Source organism: Salmo trutta, chromosome 9 (genome assembly GCF_901001165.1).
Source record: "Salmo trutta chromosome 9, fSalTru1.1, whole genome shotgun sequence".
Taxonomy (NCBI): domain Eukaryota; kingdom Metazoa; phylum Chordata; class Actinopteri; order Salmoniformes; family Salmonidae; genus Salmo; species Salmo trutta.
Window position 1 is genome coordinate 35,223,192 of NC_042965.1, and position 14,612 is coordinate 35,237,803.

The window sequence follows — 14,612 nt, forward strand, 5'->3', positions numbered from 1 at the left end:
TGAAGGGGAGGAGACAGGTTATTTATTAATTAAAATGTCCTCTTCGTGCTTCATTTGAATGTGCAAAACTCCCACTAAACACACTAAGGCCCAATTCTTACATCTATCTGTCAGACTGAACACACTAAGGCCCAATTCTTACATCTATCTGGCAGACTGAACACACTGAGGCCCAGTTCTAACATCTATCTGTCAGACTGAACACATTAAGGCCCAGTTCTAACATCTATCTGTCAGACTGAATACGTTAAGGCCCAGTTCTAACATCTATCTGTCAGACTGAACACGTTAAGGCCCAGTTCTAACATCTATCTGTCAGACTGAACACGTTAAGGCCCAGTTCTAACATCTATCTGTCAGACTGAACACACTAAGGACCAGTTCTAACATCTATCTGTCAGACTGAACACACTGAGGCCCAGTTCTAACATCTATCTGTCAGACTGAACACACTAAGGCCCAGTTCTAACATCTATCTGTCAGACTGAACACACTGAGGCCCAGTTCTAACATCTATCTGTCAGACTGAACACATTAAGGCCCAGTTCTAACATCTATCTGTCAGACTGAACACACTAAGGACCAGTTCTAACATCTATCTGTCAGACTGAACACACTAAGGACCAGTTCTAACATCTATCTGTCAGACTGAACACATTAAGGCCCAGTTCTAACATCTATCTGTCAGACTGAACACACTAAAGCCCAGTTATTACAGCTGCATCATATTCAGTACAGGGTGCTGCAATGTCGATTAGCTGTTTAGAAAACAAAAAAATAACCGAATATTTTTTTAATCGCTCAGCTACAATACAGTATTATACAGTACAGTACTAAGTACAGCACATTACTGTGCACCAAGTAGAGCGCAGTAGAAAACAGTACAATACAGTACAGTGCAGTAAAGAAAATAACAACACGGTAAGGTACAGTATATTGTACTGTACTGAACTACACTCTAATTTACTGTACTATACACTACTGTACTCTACTCTACTGCACTGTACTGAACACTACTCTACCCTGCTCTGCTGTATTGTACTGCACTGTACTCTACTGTACTGAACTCTACCTGCTGTGCTGTATTGTATTGCACTGTACTCTACTGTACTGAACTCTACCCTGCTCTGCTGTGCTGTATTGTACTGCACTGTGCTCTACAGTGCTCTGTTGTGCCATGCTGTAATGTCCAAAGTTGTGAAACATGAGGAGAATGACATTGATTCTTTCTGCAGACATCTTTGAATCTTAATTGGGAGCAGATATTCAACAGAGCTTTTGGAAAACATGGTCGCATAAAAACCTGAGGGAGATTTTACCTTTAAATTCTGTTACCAAAGATTGCATCTGCACAGTTGTTCCACTAAATTAGTTTTTGTAACTTGTTCAGTGACCATTGCGCATAGAGTCATTGTGCATAGAGTTGTATGGTTTGTTAAACTTTGAAATCAATGGTTTTTGTTTGGCATACATTTTAAAGTGTAAAAACTGAGCATAATTCTGTTACTGTGGAATTACTGCCCCTGATTTGTCTTTACCTCCAACATGCTCCTGGGTGCATTTCCTGCCAGACCCATGAGATCTACTAGAAATGACAAGTCTGGAGGAGCCAGGAGGAGGTGGGGCTATGACCCAGTTAGGAAGCTTGCCACTGGGGAGCGGGAAGGACTGTGACAGCCAAGCTCCAACTCTCTTACAGTAAACACACACACACACAAGCTAAAACACTGACAGCAAACACACAGATGGGCCAGCAAAAATTACACCAACTGCACATCAGTCCAAAGACAGATAAACACACAAATACTGAACAAAAATATAAACGCAACATGCAACAATTTCAAAGATTTTACTGAGTTACAGTTCATGTAAGGAAATCAGTCAAATAAAATCATTAGGCCCTAATCTATGGCTATCACATGACTGGGAATATAGATATATATCTGTTGGTCACAGATACCTTTAACGCTTTGCTGAAGAAAAGTCCATTGTGGTATGGGTCAGAAGAACTTTTTCTTAAACATATTTCCTTTCTCACATTTTGAAGTTAGGTTCATGACCCTAAATGAGGAAAGGTAATTTCATTTAATGGAGAAAAAGAGAGGTTAACTAGTATTTTAGACAACTCAAAAGTGGAGATGGGTCAAATTGTCCCGCAACATAATAGGAGGTTTAAAAAAAGGTAGGGGCGTGGATCAGAAAACCAGTCAGTATCTTTTGTGCCCACCATTTGCTTCATGCAGCGTGAAACATCTCCTTCATATTGAGTTGATCAGGCTGTTGATCGTGGCATGTGGAATGTTGTCCCAGTCCTCTTCAATGGCTGTGGGAAGTTGCTGGATATTGCCACTATGGGGTACTCTGTTCACTACGATGGCATCAGCAAACCTCTCGCCATACACACTGTCTGCAATCTGCTGAAACTCGGATTCATCCATGAAGAGCACACTCCTCCAGCGTGACAGTGGCCATCGAAGGTGAGCATTTGCCCACTGAAGCCGGTTACGACACAGAACTGCAGTCAGATCAAGACCCTGGTGAGGACGACGAGCACGCAGATGAGCTTCCCTGAGACGGTTGCAGAAATTATTTGGTTGTGTTAACCCACTGTTTCATCAGCTGTCCGGGTGGCTGGTATCAGACGATCCCGCAGGTGAAGGAGCCGGATGTGGAGGTCCTGGGCTGGCGTGGTTACACGTGGTCTGCAGTTGTGAGACCAGTTGGACGTACTGACAAATTCTCTAAAATGACGTTGGAGGTGGCTTATGATAGAGAAATGAACATTTAATTCTCTGGCAACAGCTCTGGTGGACATTCCTGCTCCCTAAAACATCTGTGGCATTGTGTTGTGTGAAGGGCCGTGACGGTCACGAAACTTCGCCAGCCGGTGATTGTCAAGCGAATAACTGCCGGTCTCACAGTAAATGACCTTTAATCCTGGCTTCCTACAAGCCACTGATGCAGACCTTCAGAACATCTACATTTTAAAAAGTCTAATAAATCCATGTAATATAGCCTACACCTTCACAATAAATACATTATTTATTTTAGACAGGTCTGAAGAAACATGATATGAAAAAAATGTAGTCTATTTCAGAAGAACAGAATAGCATACTCTGAGTTGTCCTTATGTTAGTTCCTGATCTGGCTATGCCATATGGCTGTGGGCAACACTAGTTAATTTAGTATAGTTTATAGTATGAAGAATACAATTGAACAAAGCTGAATAAAATAGAAAGGATATTTTTTCTAAACAATGAGCTAGTGCACACAAGCGGCTATTCTTTGTTGAGTGATTAACAAAGAAATAGGTTTTCCTATATGCATAATTTAGATTTACTAATGTAACTTTTGTTTTTCTACATGTGTTGGGCTATTTGTGTTGATTTTTAATACATTGTGAGATTGCATGATGCAACTCCAATTATGATTTGAAAAAGTTGCTTGAAAGGCATGAGCTGTGCTTTGTTTTTGCTCAGGCTGTACAGACTTCATCAGTCTCTCATTCACAATTTGACAAGCACTTGATCATTTCCCGGTGGCATTCCCTTTGTGTGACCATAATGCCCCTTAATAAAATCCATGCCTTTTGCGGCCAGTGGCCGTTGTGTCCTTGGGCTAAATATAATAATTATAATTCCATTCTTCCCCCTGCGTGAAGCACCTCTCCCTCACATGGTTCTCAGTCAAGTGATCGGGTCTTTCTCATGGGCTACAAGTGAAGACAGACACATCCGGGACGCAACTGCTCATGTCCTTATCTAATTCTGAGCTGCATATTGAAGATATTGGAAGAACTTTCCACATGTACTTTTCGTAAGCCAACAAGATGAGAAGGCCTAACGAACAGCAAAGACACTAGCCTATGTCAATCTACTATCCCCCATAGTACAAAAGTTGACCTATTCTATTCTGTGCGAGAATTAAATATTCCAAACATGGTCTGGGACAGTTGTGGGATGTGATAGATCCCAAATTAATACAACTACTAGCATGAAAAAAACCTGTTTTACGCAATGAGATCAGAACGTTTAGCTTAAAATGTTGATAAACTATTAGGCTATTTCTTTACATTATAAGCGCAACAATGTGCCCACGGCAGTAGGCTATACGCGACTGTTCCATTAGTGGGAAACACCATTTTCAAAAGTTACCGCAAATGCAATTATGCATGTAATGCTATTATTATAAAGGTGCATTTTTAAGGTGAAAATTACCTTCCCAAACTTGAAACTCACGATCTGCTTATATATGCCAGTTAGGCTCTACACCCCTTGTAAAGGTTCTTAATTTTAAGAAGTTGTTTGGCTACTTTCGTGATACAAACCTTATCAAAACATATAGGCCTATGGGCTTGGCTATAGGAGGTGTGCGACTATGATTCGAAAAAGTCACACAAAAAAGGCATTGTTTCTTATGCTGGGCATCATTCACAAGTGATAATATATCATTCACAAGTGATAGGCTAATATTGTCACCCATCAGACTGTTCTTGATTTAATCTTGTATGTACATGTACTAAATAATATGTGTAAAATTTGTTTTGATTTAGAATGGACCATTGTCATACACCTGTCTCGAAACAGGGGCAGGAGATTAAATACATGTAGTCTATGTACTAAAATAGGCAATGTAGGACGCTTTTCCCGTGGTTCATTTTCATGCCAGCCAGGTAGGCTATACTCCTGTTGTACAGAGAAGCAATGTGCTTAATATTAGGAAAGTTGAGAAATAAATATAGTAGACCTAGCCTATAGAAAGCTGATGGGACCCACTTCTTCTTAATAGAGGCCATCAAAACTCTGTTTTCTCACGCAATTGCATAGCCAATGGAAATGTTGTGCAACATGAGTTCATGGGTTCTCATGAAGTGTTTGATTAGATTTTCAATAAGCTTTTTGTACATATGGAAAATGTCTGGGATCTTTTATTTCAGCTCATGAAACATGGGACCTACACTTTACATGTTGCGTTTATATTTTTGATGAGTGTGTATAATCAGATGCGTGAATAAAATCCAATCTTATTTGATTCCTACATTCATAGCAGTTACCCTGCCCTAAACACCCAAAAGAGCCATACACAATTGTTTCCAGCAGTGGCATGCCTGAACAGTAAATATAAATCAAACAGACAAAATTACATCTGAACCAAACTAACCATGCGCCCCACTTTGTCACTCCACCTTCCACATTCTGATTCCAGCACTCTGCTCTATCATCTGTCACTCAGCATCCCTCCTCCACTCCATCTTACACTCTTTGTCCATCACCCCCCTGCCATTGCTACTAGTCGATTCTACATTCTCCACTTTTCGTTCATCTCTTCTCTCACCTCCTCCACCCACTCCGTATGCTCTCCTTCTAAAAGTGCTATCCCTTGGGCCCCCCATCGATGATTTTCTGTCTTCTTCAATCCCTTCTTTTTTCTCTCTGTTTTTTTTCTCTTTCCACCACCCATCATCAATGCCCTCTCCATCTTGCTCAAAGTGCTGTTCAGTGTCTATGTCTGGAGTTTTTGTATCTTGGAATATGTGTGTTTGTGAGAGACATATCTGGGACTATGTGTGTATCTGGTATCTGTATGTGTTTTTGTGAGAGAAAGAAAGTGGGTATTTTGGTTGGATAATAGCCTAGCTCTGAGTCGCTGGATAATAGCATAGCTCTGAGTCGCTGGATAATAGCATAGCTCTGAGTCGCTGGATAATAGCATAGCTCTGAGTCGCTGGATAATAGCCTAGCTCTGAGTTGTTGGATAACAGCCTAGCTCTGAGTAGTCGGATAATAGCCTAGCTCTGAGCCATTGGATAATAGCCTCGCTGAGTTGTTGGATAATAACCTAACTTTGAGTCGTTGGATAACAGTCTAGCTCTGAGTCGTTGGATAACAGCCTAGCTCTGAGACATTGGATAACAGTCTAGCTCTGAGTCATTAGGATAACAACCTAGCTCTGAGTCATGGAATAACAGCCTAGCTCTGAGTCATTGGATAACAGCCTAGCTCTGAGTCATTAGGACAACAGCCTAGCTCTGAGTCATTGGATAATAGCCTCGCTCTGAGTCGTTGGATAATAACCTAACTCTGAGTCGTTGGATAACAGTCTAGCTCTGAGTCGTTGTTTAACAGTCTAGCTCTGAGACATTGGATAACAGTCTAGCTCTGAGTCATTAGGATAACAACCTAGCTCTGAGTCATGGAATAACAGCCTAGCTCTGAGTCATTAGGATAACAGCCTAGCTCTGAGTCATTGGGATAACAGCCTAGCTCTGAGTCATTGTGATAACAGCCTAGCTCTGAGTCATGGGATAACAGCCTAGCTCTGAGTCATGGGATAACAGCCTAGCTCTGAGTCATGGGATAACAGCCTATCTCTGAGTCATTAGGATAACAGCCTAGCTCTGAGTCATGGGATAACAGCCTAGCTCTGAGTCATGGGATAACAGCCTAGCTCTGAGTCATGGGATAACAGCCTAGCTCTGAGTCATTAGGATAACAGCCTACCTCTGAGTTGTTGGATAATAACCTAACTCTGAGTCGTTGGATAACAGTCTAGCTCTGAGTCGTTGGATAACAGCCTAGCTCTGAGACATTGGATAACAGTCTAGCTCTGAGTAATTAGGATAACAACCTAGCTCTGAGTCATGGAATAACAGCCTAGCTCTGAGTCATTAGGATAACAGCCTAGCTCTGAGTCATGGGATAACAGCCTAGCTCTGAGTCATTAGGATAACAGCCTAGCTCTGAGTCATGGGATAACAGCCTAGCTCTGAGTCATTGGGATAACAGCCTAGCTCTGAGTCATTGGGATAACAGCCTAGCTCTGAGTCATTGGGATAACAGCCTAGCTCTGAGTCATGGGATAACAGCCTAGCTCTGAGTCATGGGATAACAGCCTAGCTCTGAGTCATGGGATAACAGCCTAGCTCTGAGTCATGGGATAACAGCCTAGCTCTGAGTCGTTAGGATAACAGCCTAGCTCTGAGTCATGGGATAACAGCCTAGCTCTGAGTCATTAGGATAACAGCCTAGCTCTGAGTCATTGGAGAACAGTCTAGCTGTGTTAGGTGAAGTAAACCCAACACTACACTGCCCAAGCATAATCCCTTTTGCGTTGGTCTTAGACAGAGAGAATACACAGACACACAAACACACGCAAAGCTGTGGACAGAGTTCCCTGAGGGTAGAGGGAGTAGAAACACAAACTATCAGTGGGTAAACACTGGGACCCTGAGGTCTGAATCACAGGACGTTGGTGGCACCTTAATTGGGGTGGATAGGCTCGTGTTATTGGCTGGAGCGGAATGAGTGGAATGGTATCAAATACATCAAACACAAAAAAAAATCTAAATAAAGGTTGGTTTAAAATGACAAAATAAAGGTTGTCGATAGGTTTAGCTTGTCACAGTTGTCGTACTGGAGAGAAGACCAAGGCGCAGCGGGAATGTGGATACTCATATTATTTTAATGAAACACGCAAAGCATCCACAGGGAAAACAATAAACAGTACTCACGACAACAGGAACAGTTTTGCAGGCTCACAAAACGCAGTGCAAAAACAACTACACACAACCCCAAAGAAAAACACACACTACTATATAGGACTGACAGTACCCCCCCTCAAGGTGCAGACCCCGGAATGCACCTTAAAAAAGAAAACACAAAAAAATCCCCAATACCCCAACAAAACCAATAAACAATAACCCCTAAACAATAAGGGAGGGAAGGGAGGGTGGCTGCCATCAACGACGGCACTGTGCTACACCCTCCCTCCCCAACCCACCTATCCTGGAGGTAGCTCCGGTGCGGGACGTGGACCTCGCTCCACCTTTGGCGTCGCCCACTTCGGTGGCGCCGATAGCTGCTCCGGGCAGGCGGGCCACCCTGGGAGACCCGGGCAGTCGGGCAGCCCTGGCAGACCCGGGCAGTCGGGCCGCCCTGGCAGACCCGGGCAGTCGGGCCGCCCTGGCAGACCGGGCAGTCGGGCCGCTCTGGCAGCTCCGTGCAGTCGGGCCGCTCTGGCAGCTCCGGGCAGTCGGGCCGCTCTGGCTGATCCGGGCAGTCGGGCCGCTCTGGCTGATCCGGGCAGTCGGGTCGCTCTGGCTGATCCGGGCAGACGAGCCGCTCTGGCATTTCCGGGCAGACGGGCCGCTCTGGCATCTCCGGGCAGACGGGCCGCTCTGGCATCTCCGGGCAGACGGGCCGCTCTGGCGGCTCCAGCTTTCCCCATTGAGACCATGTCTGTGCCTCGATCTAGGTTGGGCAAAATTAAAAATGGCGGTGTTCGCTTTAGTAATCTCACTAGTATAAAGACCTCCTCCATTCCTTCCATTATTGAAAGAGATTGTGATACTTCACATCTCAAAATTGGGTTACTTCATGTTAGATCCCTCACTTCCAAGGCAGTTATAGTCAATGAACTAATCACTGATCATAATCTTGATGTGATTGGCCTGACTGAAACATGCCTTAAGCCTGATGAATTTACTGTGTTAAATGAGGCCTCACCCCCTGGTTACACTAGTGACCATACCCCCCGTGCATCCGGCAAAGGCGGAGGTGTTGCTAACATTTACGATAGCAAATTTCAATTTACAAAAAAAAATACAATTACGTTTTTGTCTTTTGAGCTTCTAGTCATGAAATCTATGCAGCCTACTCACTCATTTTTTATAGCTACTGTTTACAGGCCTCCTGGGCCATATGCAGTGTTCCTCACTCAGTTCCCTGAATTCCTATCGGATCTTGTAGTCATAGCAGATAATATTCAAATTTTTGGTGACCTTAACATTCACATGGAAAAGTCCACAGACCCACTCCAAAAGGCTTTCGGAGCCATCATCGACTCAGTGGGTTTTGTCCAACATGTCTCTGGACCTACTCACTGCCACAGTCATACTCTGGACCTAGTTTTGTCCCATGGAATAAATGTTGTGGATCTTAATGTTTTTCCTCATAATCCTGGATTATCGGACCACCATTTTATTGTGTTTGCAATTGCAACAAATAATCTGCTCAGACCCCAACCAAGGAGCATTAAAAGTCGTGCTATAAATTCTCAGACAACCCAAAGATTCCTTGATGCCCTTCCAGACTCCCTCTGCCTACCCAAGGACGTCAGAGGACAAAAATCAGTTAACCACCTAACCGAGGAACTCAATTTAACCTTGCGCAATACCCTAGATGCAGTTGCACCCCTAAAAATTAAAAACATCTGTCATAAGAAACTAGCTCCCTGGTATACAGAAAATACACGAGCTCTGAAGCAAGCTTCCAGAAAATTGGAACGGAAATGGCGCCACACCAAACTGGAAGTCTTCCGACTAGCTTGGAAAGACAGTACCGTGCAGTATCGAAGAGCCCTCACTGCTGCTCGATCATCCTATTTTTCCAACTTAATTGAGGAAAATAAGAACAATCTGAAATTTATTTTTGATACTGTCGCAAAGCTAACTAAAAAGCAGCATTCGCAAATGGAGGATGGCTTTCACTTCAGCAGTAATAAATTTAGGAACTTCTTCGAGGAAAAGATCATGATCATTAGAAAGCAAATTACGGACTCCTCTTTAAATCTGGGTATTCCTCCAAAGCTCCATTGTCCTGAGTCTGCACAACTCTGCCAGGACCTAGGATCAAGGGAGATACTAAAGTGTTTTAGTACTATATCTCTTGACACAAAGATGAAAATAATCATAGCACTGAGACTGCACTTGTGAAGGTGGTAAATTACCTTTTAATGACGTCAGACCGAGGCTCTGCATCTGTCCTCGTGCTCCTAGATCTTAGTGACGCTTTTGATACCATCGATCACCACATTCTTTTGGAGAGATTGGAAACCCAAATTGGTCTACATGGACAAGTTCTGGCCTGGTTTAGATCTTATCTGTCGGAAAGATATCAGTTTGTCTCTGTGAATGGTTTGTCCTCTGACAAATCAATTGTAAATTTCGGTGTTCCTCAAGGTTCCGTTTTAGGACCACTATTATTTTCACTATATATTTTACCTCTTGGGGATGTCATTCGAAAACATAATGTTAAATTTCACTGCTATGCGGACGACACACAGCTGTACATTTCAATGAAACATGGTGAAGCCCCAAAATTGTCCTCGCTAGAAGCCTGTGTTTCAGACATAAGGAAGTGGATGGCTGCAAACGTTCTACTTTTAAACTCGGACAAAACAGAGATGCTTGTTCTAGGTCTCAAGAAACAAAGAGATCTTCTGTTCAATCTGACAATTAATCTGGATGGTTGTACAGTCGTCTCAAATAAAACTGTGAAGGACCTCGGCGTTACTCTGGACCCTGATCTCTCTTTTGAAGAACATATCAAGACTGTTTCAAGGACAGCTTTTTTCCATCTATGTAACATTGCAAAAATCAGAAACTTTCTGTCCAAAAATGACGCAGAAAAATGTATCCCTGCTTTTGTTACTTCTAGGCTGGACTACTGCAATGCTCTACTTTCCGGCTACCCGGATAAAGCACTAAACAAACTTCAGTTAGTGCTAAATACGGCTGCTAGAATCCTGGCTAGAACCAAAAAATTGGATCATATTACTCCAGTGCTAGCCTCCCTACACTGGCTTCCTGTTAAGGCAAGGGCTGATTTCAAGGTTTTACTGCTAACCTACAAAGCATTGCATGGGCTTGCTCCTACCTATCTTTCCGATTTGGTCCTGCCGTACATACCTACACGTACGCTACGGTCACAAGACGCAGGCCTCCTAATTGTCCCTAGAATTTCTAAGCAAACAGCTGGAGGTAGGGCTTTCTCCTATAGAGCTCCATTTTTCTGGAATGGTCTGCCTACCCGTGTGAGACACGCAGACTCACTCTCAACCTTTAAGTCTTTACTGAAGACTTATCTCTTCAGTAGGTTCTATGATTAAGTATAGTCTGGCCCAGGAGTGTGAAGGTGAACGGAAAGGCTGGAGCAACGAACCGCCCTTGCTGTCTCTGCCTTGCCGGTTCCCCTCTTTCCACTGGGATTCTCTGCCTCTAACCCTATTACAGGGGCTGAGTCACTGGCTTACTGGTGTTCTTCCATGCCGTCCATGGGAGGGGTGCGTCACTTGAGTGGGTTGAGTCACTGACGTGGTCTTCCTGTCTGGGTTGGCGCCCCCCCTTGGGTTGTGCCATGGCGGAGATCTTTGTGGGCTATACTCGGCCTTGTCTTAGGACGGTAAGTTGGTGGTTGTAGACATCCCCCTAGTGGTGTGGGGCTGTGCTTTGGCAAAGTGGGTGGGGTTATATCCTGCCTGTTTGGCCCTGTCCGGGGGTATCATCGGATGGGGCCACAGTGTCTTCTGATCCCTCCTGTCTCAGCCTCCAGTATTTATGCTGCAGTAGTTTATGTGTCGGGGGGCTAGGGTCAGTCTGTTACATCTGGAGTATTTCTCTTGTCTTATCCGGTGTCCTGTGTGAATTTAAATATGCTCTCTCTAATTCTCTCTTTCTCTCTTTCTGTCTTTCTCTCGGAGGACCTGAGCCCTAGGACCATGCCTCAGGACTACCTGGCATGATGACTCCTTGCTGTCCCCAGTCCACCTGGCCGTGCTGCTGCTCCAGTTTCAACTGTTCTGCCTGCGGCTATGGAACCCTGACCTGTTCACCGGACGTGCTTGTTGCACCCTCGACAACTACTATGATTATTATTATTTGACCATGCTGGTTATTTATGAACATTTTAACATCTTGACCATGTTCTGTTATAATATCCACCCGGCACAGCCAGAAGAGGACTGGCCACCCCTCATAGCCTGGTTCCTCTCTAGGTTTCTTCCTAGGTTTTTGCCTTTCTAGGGAGTTTTTCCTAGGGAGTTTTTCCTAGCCACCGTGCTTCTTTCACATGCATTGCTTGCTGTTTGGGGTTTTAGGCTGGGTTTCTGTACAGCACTTTGAGATATCAGCTGATGTACGAAGGGCTATATAAATAAATTTGATTTGATTTGATTTGACTGGCGGGCAGCTCTGGCGGCTCCTGACTGGCGGGCAGCTCTGGCGACTCCTGACTGGCGGGCAGCTCTGGCGGCTCCTGACTGGCGGGCAGCTCTGGCGGCTCCTGACTGGCGGGCAGCTCTGGCGACTCCTGACTGGCGGGCAGCTCTGGCGACTCCTGACTGGTGGGCAGCTCTGGCGACTCCTGACTGGCGGGCAGCTCTGGTGACTCCTGACTGCGGGCAGCTCTAGCGACTCCTGACTGGAGGGCAGCTCTGGTGACTCCTGACTGGCGAGGCTGGGCTGACACACTAGACGCCTGATGCGTGGGGCTCGTACCGGACGTGCCAGCCTGGAGACACACACCTCCATGCTAGTGCATATAGCGGGATACACCGGACCCTAGAGGCGCACTGTCGGTCTTGAGCGCAGGGTTGGCATCACCCCTTCAGGCTCGATGCTTACTTCGCCCTGGCACATGCGGGGCGCTGGTACTGTGCCTACCGGCCTGAAAATCCCAGGCCTCACCACAGCCCCAACCCCAAAGCACGGGACCTGTCCAGTCTGTCTCTGCCCAAAAAGGGTACGGGGAGCTGGCCTGGGGCTTCAATCTCGCCCCGCCAAACAGCCCTTGTGCCCCCCCCAAAAAAAATTATTGGGGCTGCCTCTCGGGTTCCCTTAGCTCCCTTAACTTGTCCTCCCAGAATCTTCGCTCCTTCTGCCAAGTCCATCCATCCACGCTGTTCTCCTGTGGCTCCCTCCTCTTCCGCTGCTTGGTCCTTTTGTGGTGGGTAGTTCTGTCACAGTTGTTGTACTGGAGAGAAGACCAAGGCGCAGTGGGAATGTGGATACTCATATTCTTTTAATGAAACACGCAAAGCATCCACAGGGAAAACAATAAACAGTACTCACGACAACAGGAACAGTTTTGCAGGCTCACAAAACGCAGTGCAAAAACAACTACACACAACCCCAAAGAAAAACACACACTACTATATAGGACTTCCAATCAAAGGAAACTCAGCACACCTGCCTTCAATTGGGAGTCCAATCACCAACACATCACTTAACACACAAAAACTTGCCACGTCCTGACCAAAATTAATACAATTGCTCCCTCTGCTGGTCAGGACGTGACATAGCTACCTAAGGATCTTCCTGCATTTTTATGGACCAAGACAGATGAAGATCTGCTCGTGTATGTGTGTGCATGTTCTCACTTTTTATATATATATATTTGTAATAATGACAATTACAACAATACTGAATGAACACTTTTATTTTAACTTAATATAATACATCAATTAAAGCAATTTAGTCTCAAATAAATAATGAAACATTTTCAATTTGGTTTAAATAATGCAAAAACAAAGTGTTGGAGAAGAAAGTAAAAGTGCAATATTTGCCATGTAAAAAAGCTAACGTTTAAGTTACTTGCTCAGAACATGAGAACATATGAACGCTGGTGGTTCCTTTTAACATGAGTCTTCAATATTCCCAAGTAAGAAGTTTTAGGTTTATTATAGGAATTATAGGATTATTTCTCTCTATACCATTTGTATTTCATATACCTTTGACTATTGGATGTTCTTATAGGCACTATAGTATTGCCAGCCTAATCTCAGGAGTTGATAGGCTTGAAGTCATAAACAGCGCAATGCTTGAAGCACAGCGAAGAGCTGCTGGCAAATGTAGGAAAGTGCTGTTTGAATGAATACTTATGAGCCTGCTGCTGCCTACCACTGCTCAGTCAGACTGCTCTATCAAATATCAAATCGTAGACTTAATTATAATATAATAACACACAAATATACAAGCCTTAGGTCATTAATATGGTCAAATCCGGAAACTATCCTTTCAAAAACAAAACATTTATTCTTTCAGTGAAATATGGAACCGTTCCGTATTTTATCTAACGAGTGGCATCCCTAAGTCTAAATATTGCTGTTACATTGCACAACCTTCAATGTTATGTCATAATTATGTACAATTCTGGCAAATTAATTACGGTATTTTTTAGGAAGAAATGGTCTTCACACAGTTCGCAACAAGTCAGGCAGCCCAAACTGCTGCATATTTTCTGACTCTGCTTGCACAGAACGCAAGAGAAGTGAAACAATTTCCCTAGTTAAAAGAAATTCATGTTAGCAAGTAATATTAACTAAATATGGAGTTTTAAAAATATATACTTGTGTATTGATTTTAATAAAGGCATTGATGTTTGTGATTAGGTACACATCGGTGCAACGACAGTGCTTTTTTCGCGAATGCGCTTGTTAAATCATCACCCGTTTGGCAAAGTAGGCTGTGATTCGATGATAAATTAACAGGCACAGCATCGATTATATGCACCACAGGACAAGCTAGTTAAACTAGTAATATCATCAACTATGTGTAGTTAAGTAGTGATTTTGAAGATGGATTGTTTTTTATAAGATAAGTTTAATGCTAGCTAGCAACTTACCTTGGCTCCTTGCTGCACTCGCATAACAGGTAGTCAGCCTGCCACGCAGTCTCCTCGTGGAGTGCAATGTAATCGGCCATAATCGGTGTCCAAAAATGCTGATAACCGATTGTTATGAAAACTTGAAATCAGCCCTAATTAATCGGCCATTCCGATTAATCGGTTGACCTCTAGTTCTCACTTCTCTAACTATGGAAAGATTTGAGTCAATGT